Genomic DNA, 17,238 nt, shown 5'->3' with positions numbered 1-17,238 from the left:
AGTCTCCCTGCTGGTTGATGTCCCCAAGCACCTCGGCCAAGGCGGCCAAATCGGCTTGGCCCGATGCCTGCTGCTGCACAGGCCTACCTCTGGGGCCAGGTGGCACGGACTCCTCCACCTCCTGAACAGAGTCGTCACCAAGCGGTGGGGTGTCTGTGGGCAAAGATAAACACAATTAGGAGACATTCTACGATAATTACTTGCACAAGTTTATGGCATGACCAATATTTACCTTCCAGAAAAGACGCAAACACTTCAGCTGGGGCCTCGCTATCCATAGTGCTCACCCCCCGGATCTCCTCAACTGATATGCAGCTCTCGGCCATCACCTCCAGGGGGGTGAGCTCTAGCCCTGATGGCATGGGGCCGGCCCCAGATGTCTGGCTGTGGTCCCACCGCTTGGTCAGCTTCCTCTTCAGGTTGGTTTTGAAGTCCTGCCACCTGCAATGTAAGTTGACATATTAATACATGTCACTCCCAATGTTAGCTGTTGCAGCCATTGCTCTGTGCTACATATTACAACATGTGATTATTGTCCCATATATAATATTACATGCAACTATGATATCAACCGTTACAATACACATTCACAATCACCGTACTCTAACTCACAATGAAATTACATGGCAATAATGTATGTGTATCGTAACAACCTCACGGGCCATTTGCTAAATGCATCTAAGCATCAATTCAATCATTACTTGGCTATTACTGGCCACATGTATCACAAAACAACTTGCCTCTTCTTCACATGGTCCGTCTCACGAACTTGTGGCGCTACTTCATTAATCTCTGCCGTTATCTGTTCCCAAATCTTCCATCTGCGTGTGTGTGTCAGCCTCTCGGATGGACACTCTATCCAATCACGTGCTCGGGGAACCAGGATGGCCAGCTCCTGTGCTTCATATGCCTTATTTTTTTTGGGTGGTTCCGCTGTTGCCCTGGCTCGCCCCTTGCCACGTCCCTGGCCACGCCCCCTGGCACCAGTCGCTGCACTTGAAGTGCTGGCCATGGTACTACCTTGTGAAGTCCCCTGTTGTGTTCCAAACAATTCTGCTGATGGTGGATATGAGCCAGCTGCAGGTTGGCCTGCTGCAGAAGGGCCAGGTGTAGGTTGGCCTGCTGTAGAATGGTCAGGTGCAGGTTCCCCTGCTGGAGAAGGGCCAGCAGCCTCCTCATTACCCACTGCCCGCATGTGCAGTGGCACATAGGTGGTGCTGGAGTCCATCTGGTCAAATAGTTGCTGCAGCACTGGGTCCACCTCTGGTTGGGATCCAGCCATGTTAGCAACAACATTGTCACCTTCTAATACCCCTTTATATACTGTTTGTGTAATCTGTTTGGCGGACATCAGCGGCAGCTGCGTTCCGTGCGTGAGCGTACGTCGCTGGTTTTTCGCGCCGCATACGGTGGCGGAAATTCCATTGTGTAAAACCTGGCGAAAGTTCGACATGAAATACTGGTCACCAATGCTAACATTGCATAGAATCTTCTGATACACCTGTGACTATTGCTCAATACACATGCTATTTGCTAGCATGACATGACAATTCATTCATGACTACTGTGGTATTGTGGCGTTTTAGTGCAAGCTAAAAGTAGCCCATTCCCTTAGAGAATCCAGGCCACAAGTCATGCAATACTCATCTCTACTGTTATAGACCACACATGTGAGAGCCCTATAAATAATGTCTTCCTGCTAGAATCATTTGTCTTCAGATCTGGACTTGTCAGGGTCTAAGGTAAGCTCTTCCATGCTCCTTGTAGATATGATATCCATTAACAATGTAAGTGTATGAATGTATGCACTATTGCCTCACTGACTACAGATTGTTGGGCCAGCAAAGTGGTGTATTATTATTGCAACATGTCACATGTTCACTATTTCACTCACAGGGCTTAAACCTGTGTGGGTTCATCTATTGCAGGACAACATGTCCCAGCAATAGATGAAATGTGTCATAGTACATGATGTCGGCAAAAAATGCTGACACCTTTATCTGTGTGTTTTGGACGGTGTGTATTGAGTTCATATTATTGTGTCATCATTAGAGAGTCAAATGGATCTGCGGGATTTCATGGGGCGGCCATCTATTGTACGTATTGAAGGCTACAAATCTATTTGTAGTGGGATATGGCCATTATGTGCATAGGTGCATCAGTATTTATGTTCATTTCTTTATAGGTTGCAGAAGCTATTATGCGCTACATGGAGAGGAGGCTAAGGGCACTTGCGGCTCTCCCCACTCGTCGGCCAAGGAGGCCAGGACGTGCTAGAATCTATCGCACACGGGTGACTCTGTTTGCTATGCCCGATGATGAGGTACTTACTAGGTACCGGTTACCGCCACATGTCATTCTGGATCTGCTCACCTTAATTCAGAGCGATCTGGAACCTCTACACGGGATCACGACAGCAATTCCGCCTCACACACAGCTGCTGGCGGTGTTGCATTTCTGCGCCTCAGGATCATTCCAACAAGTAGTGGCAGTACTTGCTGGAATATCTCAGCCGGCCTTCTGCCGAATCCTGAGGCGTGTGACGTCGGCCATGTTCAGGCGCAAGGGGCACTTCATGGCCATGACATTTGCCACCGAGACCCTGCGCAGAAGCCAGCAGGCCTTCCATCAAATTGCTGGCTTCCCTAATGTGATAGGGGCTGTGGATGGCACCCATGTACCATTTGTGCCTCCATCTCGAAGTGAGAAGATATATAGGAACCGCAAATTGTTCCACTCACTGAACGTGATGGTGGTATGTGGCCCATCCATGGAGATTCTCGCCTTCAACTCGAAGTTTCCCGGAAGTGCCCATGACTCTCATGTCATCCGACAAACCGGGATATGGCATAGACTCCAAGAGCTGGAAGGCCGTGATGCGTGGGTTCTGGGTGACTCCGGTTACCCATGTACGCCCTGGCTACTTACGCCGTACAGCTACCCAGCACCGGGCCCACAGGAGGCATTCAATCGGGCGCATGTTGCCACCAGGCAAGTGGTGGAGCGCTCAATTGGCCTTTTAAAAGGTCGATTTAGAGTGCTCCACCGCACTGGTGGTGACTTACAATATGCGCCTGAAATGGTGTCGAGGATCGTGGGCCTGTGTATATTTTTCCACAACATTGCTGTGCGGCGTGAGATACCCTTTGATGAGTGGGAGGTACCATCTGAGCCGCAAGATCCGCCCATGCGCCCATCCCGCGCCCCTGAATGCCGGAGGGGATACCAGCTGCGGGACTCTGTGGCGCAAAGATACTTCAGGTACATGTTATTGAGTTGACACAACACACCAATTATTGTACAAATCACCCCTTCAAATAAGTACAGTGTGTTAGTTGTCAGTGTTACAACACGAAAATTAGCCAGCCTGCCCTCCTAATGGCAAAGAAATAGGAGATATTTATCATATGTGCTTAGTTTGGGGGGAAGTTCAATATAGGTGCTAATTATTATACCTTGGACAAGGGATCTTATGTGTTTGTTATATCTTCATTATTGTAGTTGATACTATCCCTGATGACTGGTGAGTACATTGATTTATTCTATCATGTGTTGGTGATTATTTCCTGTGTTGATGTATGATTTGTTTGCATATATAGATATATATCTATATATGATGTTGGAATTTATTCACATGTTTCAACATTTCAAGGAGCATGCAGGCAGGCAGGCAGGCAGGCAGGCAGGGCTGGTGTATAATGCTGGTTTCAGGATACCTGCAAGTGTGTGTATGTGTCTTTTACACATAAATGTACGCATACACATATATGCATAGAGTAAGTAATGCTAACTACAGCTATGCCTTGCTAAGCTATAGCACGCGTTGCTTGGCGGAGCGCGGCCTTATTGGATTTGCTAAGGGCATACACACTGTGTTTTATATATATCAGATTTGTTCATTGGCATACATCAACACTACGGTTTTGAAGGCATGCGAATTTTTCACCATTTGTGTTGGCGCAGAGACGCTGTTAATGTAAAAATGAACAATAAAGTTATTATCACAAATAACTGTGATCAACCAATGCCACCACCTGATTGGTTGATAGATGCCATTGTCAACATGGCGGAGACACGAAGGGCAGAACCCTTCACGCATGAGGAGCTCAAGGTTCTTGTCTCCGTCATGGAGACAAGGCTGGGCCGTGCGGGGCCCTTCATAACAAACCGCCATAAGCGGAGGGCGTACAGAGCGGCAGGGCGCCGAATTTACGCCCGCACTCGGGTGCAGAGGTCCCTCGGGCAGCTGGAGAGGCGGTGGTCGGACCTCCGCAGGCGCCAGCCCCAGCTGCTCACACAAATAAGGGGCGAAATTGCTGAATGTGAGTATTTTAGCTATGAAATTTCGCACTTACAACATAGCATATATAAGCAATAAAATGTGTCTCATGATAAGTGGGTGTCCATGGGTTTAAAAGTCCATAGACTCTTATGTGTGCTTCTTCCTGGTTAACATGCAGTCATGTGCCTTTTATATGTCATGCCATAGCATTGAGGATTCTGATGCATACAATGTGCCCAATCTAATATGTGTTACACATTGATAAATGCCTGGGTTGTAATGTGTGAACAAATGACTAACAATCACATAATAATTTAAATGTCACAATTTGGAGTCCATTAACAGTAAGGAGCTACTTTCCTGCATCGTTTGCCATCATTATCACCCTTCCATGTATGTCTTGTTATGGATGAATAAATGTGCCCCAATGAGCCGACATTGACCATGATGTTTTTTTCTACCACACAGCACGAGCCCGAGCCCGACAGGCCCGTGAACAGGCGGAGGCAGGCCTGGCCCAGGACGAGGCCCAAGACCCCCAGGAGGAGGTGGCGGCAAGGGTGGAAGAGGAGGAAGTGGAGGAGGAGCAAATGGTGGAGGAGGAGGTGGTGCGTGAGGAGGTGGAGGAGGAGGAGGTGGAAGAGGAGTTTGTGGCGGAGGAGGAGGTGTTGGTGGCGGAGGAGGAGGTGGAGGAGGAGGTGCTGGTGGTGGTGGAGGAGGAGGTGGAGGAGGAGTTGGAGGAGGAGGTGGAGGAGTTGGAGGAGGAGGTGGAGGAGTTGGAGGAGGAGGTGGAGGAGGAGTTGGAGGAGGAGGTTGTTGTGGTCGAGGAGATGGCGGAGGAGGGGGCTGAGGAGGCCACGGTTGCCCCGGACACATCAAGTTCCGAGGGGGAGGAGGCGTGCCAGGCACCGGACTCGCCGCAGATCGGTATGTTTACATAATGCATCATTCATGAAGTAGTTGTACTGGTATATGTTATGTAGCACTGTTGATTAAAAATTTTGGGCACATACTAATCATATAGACCCCAAAGTGGGTAGCTACAGATACAGGTACGGGTTAGATGGGGAGTCCAAGGCATCACTTTCATCCAGGACACCTCTCAATTACACAGGTTTGTGGGATGGGTTGGAGGTCCATTTGGACTGCCACATAACCGTTGTAGTTAAACAGGATCCAGGAGTAAAGGGATGAGTGGATCATTTGTGGATTAAAATCACCTGCTGCAAGCGTAGATTATGACCCATCAAATAGTGGCATCGATATTGTTGGTGAATGTTATTTATAAACTGTAGGATGTATGCTCGAAATGGAGTATGGGCCGGCCTACCTTGGAATGGCGTCACAAGTTGGCAGTGTCCCCGGAGCCTCCTCTACCTAAACCCCCCCTGTAGTTCTGATTTATTTTTGACACTCACAGAATTGTAGGTTGGTTTAGACAGAATTATGATTTAGAGGATGTGTATTGTGCATTCCTGACATTTGCATAACTCCCATGCCACCAACCATCACTGAACTTAGATTGAGCAGATTGTGACAAGTTGTTATTGACGTAGGCCATGACCTGCTTGACATTGGTTAGTCATGGGTGGGTTGTGACTGAGAAGAAACAATATGACTGTTATGTCTTCTGCAGAGTTAAGGGTCGAGGGCAAAATAGACAGTATGTAGTAAATAAGTTTGCATGTATGTATATATGTATGTGTCATATATATTTATCTATGTGTGTCTCTATCTCTCTACATAGATAGATATATATCTCTATATATATATATATACACACATGTCACCTAGCATTTGTGCAATTTATGTCGTAGTATGTGAAATGTATGCAGGAATAACATGACTAATTTTTGCCCCTTTGACATGCCCACAGATGACACCACACCGGCAGATGAGGGGGTGCGTGGGGCCCTCCTGCGAGCAGAGCACCATCTCCGGCTCCTTCAAGCCGACTTGCAGGACCTAAAAGACCTGCTCATTTAATGTTTCTTTTTTTTTTTTCATTATGTTAAATAGATATTTTAATAAATTCTTTATGCAAGTTCACAGTTGTTGGTTTTATTAGCACTTTAAATAGTATATGTGTAGAATGTTTATAATGTTTGACACAGGGTGTAATAGAAACCATTGCACTTACATTGCTGTAAGGGTTAATGTGTGCTATGCATGTGTTAGGCATGCTTGTAAGGATATATTGGAATCTAATTGATTCCAATTCCAAATAAGCTGTTTTTTATGAGGGTAGGTAATTGAATAAGTGGGTCATGTGATGTATTGCAGAAGATACTTCATAGTGGGTTGTTTTGCGGAAATCCTCCGCTTACGTGCGGTAGCACCGCTTGGCTCCCGTTCGGATGCGGTATTCCCGAGCATACTCTGTAATACTCTGTAATACCGTGACGAATCGGAGTGTTTCTCCCGCACACGCATGATTTGTATGTCGTCCGTAAACACGCCCTGTTCTTAAAGAGTGAGTCCGTCCGAATGCGGAGGACACGTGGGCGTTTCTACGGACGATGGCCGCATGCGGAAAAACACCGTGGCGTGCGGACCGCACCGTAAGAATGCGGGAATATCCGCACCGATCAGAATAAGGGCCCATGTGCAGACACATTGGACTGATCAGTTTCTCCTCCCCTGCTTCTTGCACAGTCAGGCACACTCCATTGCAATGGTACATTATCCCTCCTCAACAGGGACAGCTTTCACTCTCCAGCTGTTCTCATTGCCAGCTATATCATAGGATTAATATCCTATGGGCCGTAACACTCTCTACTGTGTCCTCGCTATCCCTCCAGGATTGTCACTCCCTGCCTCCAGGCATTACTATGCAGCCTTGCTGCCTCTGGTCAGCACCTCCCTTCTCATCACAGGAATTAATAGCCTTTGGGCTGTAACACTCTCTACTGTGTCCTCTCGGCCCCCTGCAGCAGGGAGTCTGGCCTGGCTTCAGCACAGGTATGCGGTCCCTGGGGCGACAATGTCTAGGTCAACAGTCACTAGTTTGACCACTAATATTCGACAGGTTGACACTTAAGAATAGTAGACATACCCTTGGTTGACACAAGCTTAAAGTCAACGCTGACATAATTGCCATGAGTTTTTTTCACGTGGTGTTTATTTGTTTGTTTTTAAATTGGTTTTTCATACTTTACTATCCAAGTGGTACACTTATACGGTGTCCATGTCAACGGAGACCTAAAAAATGGGACACCCTTGTGTCGACCATGCCCAAATAAAGCTTGTGTCGACCTAGTCACTGTTAACCATTAGTGGTGAACCTAGACATTGTCTATCATCTATATACTGAAACCTCAGCACAGATGGTTAAGTCAAAATAACTTCGGTACTAAAACCTTAAGCCACGATATCACTAACACCTGGACTGTTCTATCCCTTTCACACTGCCAGCAATATTCAGGGTTGTTGCTCATGAATAGGCAGCAATCTGGGATATTGTGCCGTGTGAAATTAACCCTATTGAAATAAGTTTGGTCGAGAGTACAGAATTTCAACCTGGGTATTAAGTAGGGTTTAATATGGGTTCAGCTTGGTTCATGGTGCAGTGTAAATGGGGAAGCCTTGTCAATGCAATCCATCATAGGAAGATCATCTCCAAGCGCCGGCTCAGGAGCCAGTGACATCACTAATACAGCAATGAGCCAGGTTGTGGCAAAACCACAGGTGCAGCCTGGCTTTGCTCTGTGAAAGGGTATAAGTGTGCCTTGAGAACTAAGTTGACATTGGGACGGTCGACATGTGCTGACAGGTGGTAATTCATACCCAACCATCCACTACGGCGTGGTGGGAGAATAAAACAAAGCATGGCAAGCGCCCATTCGGGAACAAAAAAAAGTGAAAAACATATTTACTTGTCTTGTATAGTCAGTCAGAGAACAGGCAGCACACATGGACAAGCGGTTCTTGTAGAAGGGTCTTCTAAATATATCCACTATAGGGGCATATTTATTAATAAGTGATATTCTTATCACTTGTTACTAGTCTTAAATGCTGCTCGATCCAGTCGTGGATTGGAGCTGATTGATTGGAGCACTATTTCAGATTAGTAATGATTGATAACCAGAATATCACTATTTATTAAATATGCCCTATTGTTTCTCTGCCAATAACTTTCCACATGGCAGTATATAGTGATTGAGAAGTGTGATGTTGACCTCCAATTATTATCAACCATCCCATGTTCCAAGGGACCGTGCAGATTTCAGAGACCACCATCCTGCAATCAGGACTTTCATCATGATTTACAGGTTGTTTTTATTTGAAAATGACCTTCCCCATCCTGAATTTACTGCAGCCGTTGGGTTTGTAATGCATCTGTGTTCTCCTCAAACTGATCTACAAAGGCTATTTACAGTTTAAATGGAAAAAAATATATAGTAGATAACCGTGGTTTGTTTTAGTTTATTTTTTCCTTATGGAATGTGGCATTGAGGAAAAAGGAAGGAGGTGTTAGGTTGTGAGAGAGATAGAGAGAGATAGAGAATGGTGTTGATGGGTTTGGAAAGAGAATAGCATTGACCAGTTGGGAAAGAGAATGGCATTGTCCAGCTGGGAGTTGGTGGGTTGGGAGAAATGATGGCATTGGCGAGGTGAGAAAAATGTGGAGGGGTGGTTTCTATGGCAAAGGAACTGGGAGGTTTAGCTATGTAACCAAGGGCAGGACAACTCTCAAAAACTGCAGCAAAAACTAGTGCATACAGCAGAACCAATACATCAGAGGCAGTCTGGCCATTGGTGAAAAAAATGGACTGCCAGCTTCAGAGCTGTCAATTGCAAAACAAAATGTAATTTTAGGCACTTGGAATATCCAATCTTGGTGCCAACCAGGTAAAATGAACCTTTTAGCTGATGAACCTAAGAAATTCAACATAGATGTTGTCCCAAAATAACAGAAGCTGGAATTCCCAGTCAAGGAGAACCATCTGTTTACAATTCCAAATGTACAACCGACTTTAGTAAAAATATTTCTATCTGAATAATACATACTAGAGGAGTCCATTTCAGGCTACATTCCAATTTCAAAAGTTTGTAACCGGTCACCAGGCAATAACAGAGTGTATTGCCATTCTTTAACTCTCTGCAAAGATGCCCATTGATTTCATTAGTTTGTGCACCAACCAAGCGAAACAGCAACAACAAAGATATTTTCTATGAAAATATTTGGCCCGTTCCAATATGAAAATTATATAACCATAGTATGTGGCGTTCTGAGTCCAAAAATGGGCTCCCAATAGCTGGGTTGGGAAAAGAATGCTATGCCAATAGGGTTTCAATCACTTAAATAATAATGGTCTTCACTCACTTACATTACCCAACCACAACAATTTAGCAATATGTAACGCCTGATTCCAACACTCCCAAATCTATCTCTTATCACGGTTCTCCAATAATGGAAGAGAAGAGTATTCTGGATTATTTCCTCATCCGAAAACCATTTCAGACTGCCTTCCATGACATGAGAGCAATGAGGAGAGCATCCATTAGATCTAGAGATGTGCAGGTTCTTATTTACTCTGATTTACTCCAAATCAGAATTTTATTGGCTATCAGCTGTCATGTGATTTGGGATAGCCAATAAGATCTTGTTTTGAAATCCGAGTAAATCGGAACCTGCACATCTCTAATTAGATCAGGTCATCATTTGGGAGGTATTCAATCCCCCACCGCTATTTCCGATGGGGGAAATAGCGGCGGGTGCCTATTCAATGCTGTATTTCCCGACAGCATTGAAGAGGCAGATCGACAGACAGACCCATCTTTAAAAGCAGTCGGGACAGTTTTGCCGAGAACGGCCATGAATTGTCAAGCTCATGGCCGTATCTTGAGGATCCATGGCCGTTTCTCGCGGACTCGCCCCTTTTTCAGCGCTCGACAGGAAGGATGTTGAAACCCGCCTGTGGAAAATATCAGTTGAGCGGGCCAAGAATGTGCCAGGCTCATGACTGTCAGGATGTCCTGACAGTCATGACCCGGGAGTGAATACCCCCCATAGTATGAGCAAAGCTATACATTTCACCTAAAATAGCTGAAACCACCACCACTGTTAACACTGTAAAAGACCTGAATACCCAGGTTACACCTCTATCACCGAATTATGATGTAAACATGGCAGAACTGACACAAACATGACAATAAAGGAGTCCCTCACACTGACATGCCCTATTAAATTAAGAAAGATCAAATCTCTAACGCCTTAGACTTGGTAGCAGAATGTGTGCAAATTAAAAAAACATGAACTATAAGCTCAAACTGCGCCTGTATAGACAAATTAAACTCAAAGCAGATTAAGAAGCATGCTGGAAAGGTCAAGCCCAAGCCCAAGAAATGGGAGAGGCCATAGGTTTCCATGAATTTCAAGGCATAAACTGGATTCAAATGGCAGCAGTGTCCTCACAGCACTCAGGACATGGGTTTGATTCCCACCATGGCCCTAACTGTGCGGAGTTTGTATATTGTCCCCGAGCTTGTGTGGATTTCCTCTGGGTACTCTGGTTTCCTCCCCACTATCCAGAAATATACTGGTAGGTTAAGTGGCTCCCAAAAAAATGAACCCTAGAATGAATGTGTGTTCGTGTACATATTGTAGGGAATATAGATTTTAAGCTCCACTGGGAGAGGCAGGGACTGATGTGTATGGACAAACATTCTCTGTAAAGCGCTGCAGAATATGTGTGCGCTATGCGCAGTGTCTGCCATCTAAAAAGTGTGCATCTCAAGGATTGGAGTGAAGTTTTAATACCATCTCTCATCTCCTCTTTACAGGTACATGAATCCTGTTTTTAAATATCTGATGCTTTTCATTTAAAGAACAGTCAGCATTGAGAATTAGTTTTGTTACTGGGAGCCTGCAACTTCCCCCACCATTAATTAGCTTGTTGAGCAATTTGTTGAAACACTATTCCCTCCTCCTGTACCAGCTGACCCAAACTTTTCTTTAAAATGGGAAAAATTTGGAAGCCTGCTCAAGGCTTGCCTGCAATCTAAGCCTGCATTTCAAGCATATCATCTGAGCATGGAGCTAGGATTGGAGTTTAAACTTAAACCCACACAATGCATCATTTTATTTTTATTTTTTTCCCCAAATGACCATCTCTCTCAGCCTCTGAGCTGATGAAAGCTATGTATTACTTTTTGGTTTACTGTTTATTAAACATGATTTGTACCATGTACCTCGCCCCCACTGTATGCAAAACCTGTATGCTGTACCTTCACTGGTTGCACACCCTGCCAGCAACAACCTGTGCAGTGCACCTCAGATATTTACCTCTTTGTGCAGGATGTAATGTCCATTCTTGATCCCTGCATGTTTTGAAGCCTATGCTGTTCCTCTGTCTTGCATGAGGTGTTGCTCTCTGCCTTTGTACATCTGGTGATCCTTGGTCTGTATTTTAGCACTGAGGTGCAGGCCAGACTGCTCTGGAGGTGCTGCGGTGGTGAGCTGCACCTTGTGTTTGTGGGTTGGGGCTGCATGGGTTTTTGAGAGCTGCGGGGTGCTAGAATGTACACAGAGTATGTACTTCTTGTGGATCTATTAATGCAGAGTTTATCATACTATTACACACATAAGATTTCCCATATGTCCATGTGTGGCTTATCTCCTACATCATATCCTTTGTAGTGCGCCCAAAATGGGCGTGACTTATTCCTCCCAAGGTAATCCTACATTGTGCTCCCAACACGGCTGCCGCGCCTGGTACCTTTTTATGGTTGAAATATATAACCAATAACTTCTAACCGTAGCAGTTACTGAACCAACCCTGCAGTATGCTTCTTGTGCTCTCTTCTGTGTCTTCAACTATCTCTGTTTTTCAACTTCATGCAATTCTAATGCCTTTGTTCAATGTATCATGTTCTTTATGTATTTTAAGTGACTTTGAGTCCTATGGGAGACTGCACTTGTTAAATGGTATATTGCCGTTTTTTTTTCCATTTCAACACGTTTAAGGCTGCAGTGGGAAAGTGCCAGAGTTGATGTACCGGTTAAAGATAACCGGTATTTCAAAACGTTTAAAAAGCAGAGTCCTACACGTTTCAGAGCCGTTTTTTATGCAGTAAGAATGGCTCTGAAATAGTACTTAGTAAAAACAACAGATTCCAGACCTGTGATAGGCTGTCCCCTGCATTCTGCCTTGAAACGTGTTCAGGGGATTAAACGGGTTGACTGATGTGAATGGTACTTTAACGGTATTTAAAACGGTAATCTACTTCCAATGTGAATGCTCAGACACGTTTTAAATACCTTTTAAAAATACCGGTTTTTAAAACGTTTTGGCAGTGTGAAAGCGGTATAAATAAATGTATTATTGTTTTTATATATAAATAACTGGTAATAAATAAATATGTAGCTAAATATGTAATCTGACCTTAATTTTATTTTCTGTGCGCTGTGGTTGGATCAATCTATACATACACACAGTGCCCCTTCTGAGCACAAGGATAATGTGAGTGAGCCTGTTTTGGCTGCACTGATCAGATTGCTATACACTATACAGAGTCAAATACTTCATTACTGAATGACCCAGAAGCAGAGATCGGTATTACTGTGCATTGTGCAGTTCAGAGAGCTTAAAGCTCACCCATCAATAAGGAGGTCAGAACCCCTGCTAGCAGATGTTAGTATCTCTGCGGAGTAATGCTCTAGGGTTACAGTCAGACCTCTAGTTCCTGAATTAATGGTTTTCTACAGAGATAAAGACTGCACCATTTAAGTGATTGCTTACATTGTTTTTTTTTCTGTGCAGTTGGGGTGACATGCTGTGGACCTTCTACAGATCCAGCTCCTGGGTATGAGATCACAAATGAGGTGAGCGTGCTATAATGTGTTACCGGTTTCCCCCAGGTGATTTGTGTTTGGAAACACACAGGGTGACATATTTTGGTCTCTGAGCTTTAGGCTTCAGTACCCCAGATGTGACACACACCATACATGTATAGTAAACTGGGCCTACTGGGGAATAACCTAATCTCCATAATCCAGACCAGATGGGGGATGTCTAGTCACTTAATTGTCACTAAGAAGATAACCACTTTGTGCCAGCAATGTGTTTGTCATGCCTATTCCTTCCAAATCGTCATATTTTTTTTTTCCTGTATATTTTTGAGGTTATGGATCATCGGATAGTCAGTGTCTATGTCTACAGGCACAAGGGTGACATTGTAAAAAGGTTGGCATCTGTTTTTCACGGTTTTTATGTCCATGATTGTCATATAGACATTTTGTTTGTGTTGACATTTTGTCAAAGCCGACTTAGTGCATGTCAACCTACTGACTGTCGGCCTATACATTGTAGACCTATTTAAGTCCCATATTTTTGTACTACGCTTCTTAATAGGTAAGTTGGCCGATTTCCTTCCAAAGTGTCACCTAATATTGTTCACAGCAGTGGGGTATTTATTGAATTTCCAGGAGAACCCAGCCAGCCAGCGCTGTTCTGTGATAGAAAGGTTACCCATGACATTTATGGTAATTGGTTAAAGGGTCTATGTGCTAATGCTGGGTACACACCAGGACGACTAGGGCCCGATTCTGTCAATTTAGATCCAATTCCGACCGGTTGTATGCAGATTGTATGTACTATCGTGTGTTTTTGACATTTATTTGATCCGATTCCGATGCAATGCGCGTTCACGCCGCTCGTTTGGTCGCATCTTTGGTCCTACGTGCTGCAGGTAGGATCCGTCAATCCCAGGCCGACCGACCGTCAATCGTATGCAGATCGTGAGTGTTTTTTTGCCGCTAAGCCTTAATGCGGGATGTATTAAGCTGAAAATGCGGTAAAACCCCTGTTTTACCGCATTTTCATATGTTCTAAAACCCAGCCGCACCGTTACCGCAGGGTGGCGATACCCTATAGAAGCCTATGGGCTTCTTTTCACTGCCCGCCGCCTCCGACGCAACCCCACCGCCTCGCCAACCCCCCTCTCCCCCTCCCTCCAGCTTACCTTCCTGCAGGTCCTCCTGGACCCCAGAAGGTAAACCCTTCCTCCCCCTAGCAACGCAGCCGGACGTCCTTCCGGCTGCAGGGGGGAGGAGGCGGCACCGGGGACAGCCTGCTTAGCTGTGTTAGCTGTGTGTGTGTGTGTGTGTGTATATATATATATATATATATATCTATATGCAGTGGATGACAGACTGTGAGCTCCAGCACTTTTTGCTAAAGGCATATTTTGGGAAAGAACGATTTGAACCCGGTTTTTATATAAAACTTTTAAGTGAAACGATGCTGCATAACCGCGCATCCGAGTAGGATCCATTCGAGGTCCATCTTGTCTGTAAAGTGGAAGTCGTTCCGTGTGTAGTATTGCCATACACTACACTAACAACATATTGAAAGTCACCCCTGAGGAAGTCAGTGTGATGAAACGCGTTGGGTGTTTCAATCGAATATGACACAAACTGCAAACAAAGTTTTAATATATTCAATTTTTATTATGTATTAAATTGTGATAAGTGTCAATACAGTTTTTTATTGGTGGTGGAGAGTTAAAAATATTGGCGCACTCTGTCCTTTCGCGCATATATATATATATATATATATATATATATATATATATATATATATATATAGGGATCCAATTAGCCAGCACCCTCCTATAACAGCGAATTCAGCTACCGCGGTGCACATCCCCGTAAGTATTCAAGTTTTGCAAGCTTTTGGATTTTATTATCCTTCGTCAGGCAGCATACATAGTACAATTGTACTATGTATGCTGCCTGACGAAGGATAATAAAATCCGAAAGCTTGCAAAACTTTGCGTTCCTGTGAATTACTCCAGCTGTAAAAGCCGATGGGTGCCCCCTTATTGGACTGGTCTATCTATCTATATATATATATATATATATATATATATATATATATATATATATATATATATATATATGTGTGTATGTATGTATGTATGTATGTATGTATGTATGTATATATATGTATATGTATATGTATGTATATATATATATATATATATATAATCCACTCGATGGAGCAAAAGGTTAATTGCCGGGTGCCTCCTGATTGTCCCAGTGTGGATACTAGAACGATTGTATAACAGACGCGGCAGTGGCACTCCGGGCTTCGTAATAAAGAGATTCAGAAACACTGGGTGAAATTTAATAGGATGAGAGAATCTTTTACACTTCAAAGGCAAACTGGTTTTGCAATGTAAATGGTTGCCGCTTTAAAAAAAACTGGAGATTTCTTACCAAATCTCTCACTTTACGAATCTCTCATCCTATTAAATTTCACCCACAGTGTTTCTGAATCTCTTTATTACGAAGCCCGGAGTGCCACTGCCTCGTATATATATATATCTATGTGTGTGTATATATGTATGTATGTATGTATGTATGTATGTATGTATGCAGCTATAATCCTGTATGCATAAATCATATATGCACAGATATACTGTAACTAGAGTCATATGGCATTATAATAACTAGGAATAATAAACACATGATTCTCTTGCTGGACTTGATGAGATCATGTAAATTGAATTTCTAAATGTATGAGTTCAGTATGCTAGTGGCACGCAAGTAGATTTTTTTGTTTCAAATTCAAGGGTAGAAGCTGCAGTTTGGTACATGGGTGTAAGTTTGTTTCGATACTTGATACTTTCAAAACCTCTCACAATGTGTTTTTGTTTGTTCTTCTTCTAATTTTAGATTTTAAATAACACCCCAAAAGCTCACCATCTAGGTGTTCTACTTGACTTAGAACTGTCCTTTGCTCCCCACATTCAATCTGTATCAAAATCATGCTAAATACCATATCCAAAATACGACCATACCTTACCCAAGATACTGCAAAAACTCTAATCCATGCTTTTATTATCTCCAGCATTGATTATTGCAATAGTCTTCTTAAGGACCATACACACTGGGCGATTATGCCCAATTGTATGGACAGCGATAACCGCTGTCATCGCTGGGGGGAAAGCCGCTCAGTGCATACACACTGAACGGCTTTTCCCCTGCCCGGCACTGTCCGCGCGGGGGGGGGGGGGGGGGGGGCGTACGGCTTTGCATAGCGCAGCTCTTTCCCTGCGATGATGCGGGAGCGCGCATCATCGCTCATCGCCGGGCCGTACACACTGGGTGGCTTTTAGTTGAAAGCCGCTCAAACTTGGCGTTTTGAGTGGCTTTCAGCTCAAAGTCGTGCAGTGTGTATGGGCCTTTACTGGTATAGAGAGATTCACCACTACAGTCCATTCTGAATGCATCTGCAAGGCTAATCTTCCTTTTTTAGAGGTTCATCGGCTGCAGAATCACTCGGTCACTCCTTCATTGGTTACCTGAATTCTACCGTATTCAATATAAAATACCTTTACTCACACATAAGGCCATCAACCAAACTACACCAACATACAGGTCTTTGCTTATTTCAATATATCTCCCTGCCTGACTTCTCTGCTATTCTCAAGATCTACCTCTCTCATTTACACTGATTACTCACTCCCACGCACAATTGCAGGACTTACTTCGGGCTGCAGAATGCCCTACCATGCGCAATAAGACTCTCCCCATGTCTCCAAACCTTTTAAGCGTTCCCTAAAAACTCAACTCTTCAGGCTAGCGTATCACATTCCAGAACCGCTCACTCAACCATCATAAGCTTTCCTATCCAATTATATCCCCACTGTACAGACCTCACATATACTCCACATATGTTCTCTTTCTTTACTTTTTTTTTCCTTTTAACCCTGGTTCATTATTACTGTGATGTGATATCCAGCAGCCCACCTAGTACCTTGCAATCTGGTGGACAACTATGCAGTAGCACCTATCCTAATGTATCAATGCCTATTCCCCTATAGATTGTAAGCTTGCGTGCAGGGCCTTCCTACTTCTATCACTGTTTGTTATTACCCAGTTTTGTTTTATCTGTGTGTCCAATTGTAAAGTGAAACTGAATTTGCTGCGCTATATAATTTGTACT

General features: G+C 44.1%; 1 protein-coding gene across 2 annotated transcripts in view; it reads left to right on the top strand.

The window, feature by feature from the left end:
* NCKAP5L (NCK associated protein 5 like) overlaps positions 1 to 17,238 on the top strand; it is an 87,867-nt gene that overhangs the window by 52,520 nt on the left and 18,109 nt on the right. For both annotated transcript variants that reach the window (XM_083169046.1, XM_083169045.1), the window contains exon 2: positions 13,048 to 13,109. The gene's annotated coding sequence lies outside the window, so the exon portion shown is untranslated. The remainder of the gene's footprint in view (positions 1 to 13,047; positions 13,110 to 17,238) is intronic.

This window comes from Crinia signifera, chromosome 2 (genome assembly GCF_055691185.1).
Source record: "Crinia signifera chromosome 2, ASM5569118v1, whole genome shotgun sequence".
In the NCBI taxonomy this organism is placed as follows: domain Eukaryota; kingdom Metazoa; phylum Chordata; class Amphibia; order Anura; family Myobatrachidae; genus Crinia; species Crinia signifera.
Note: the sequence above shows the minus strand (reverse complement) of the source record. Positions and strands in the feature narration are given on the sequence as shown.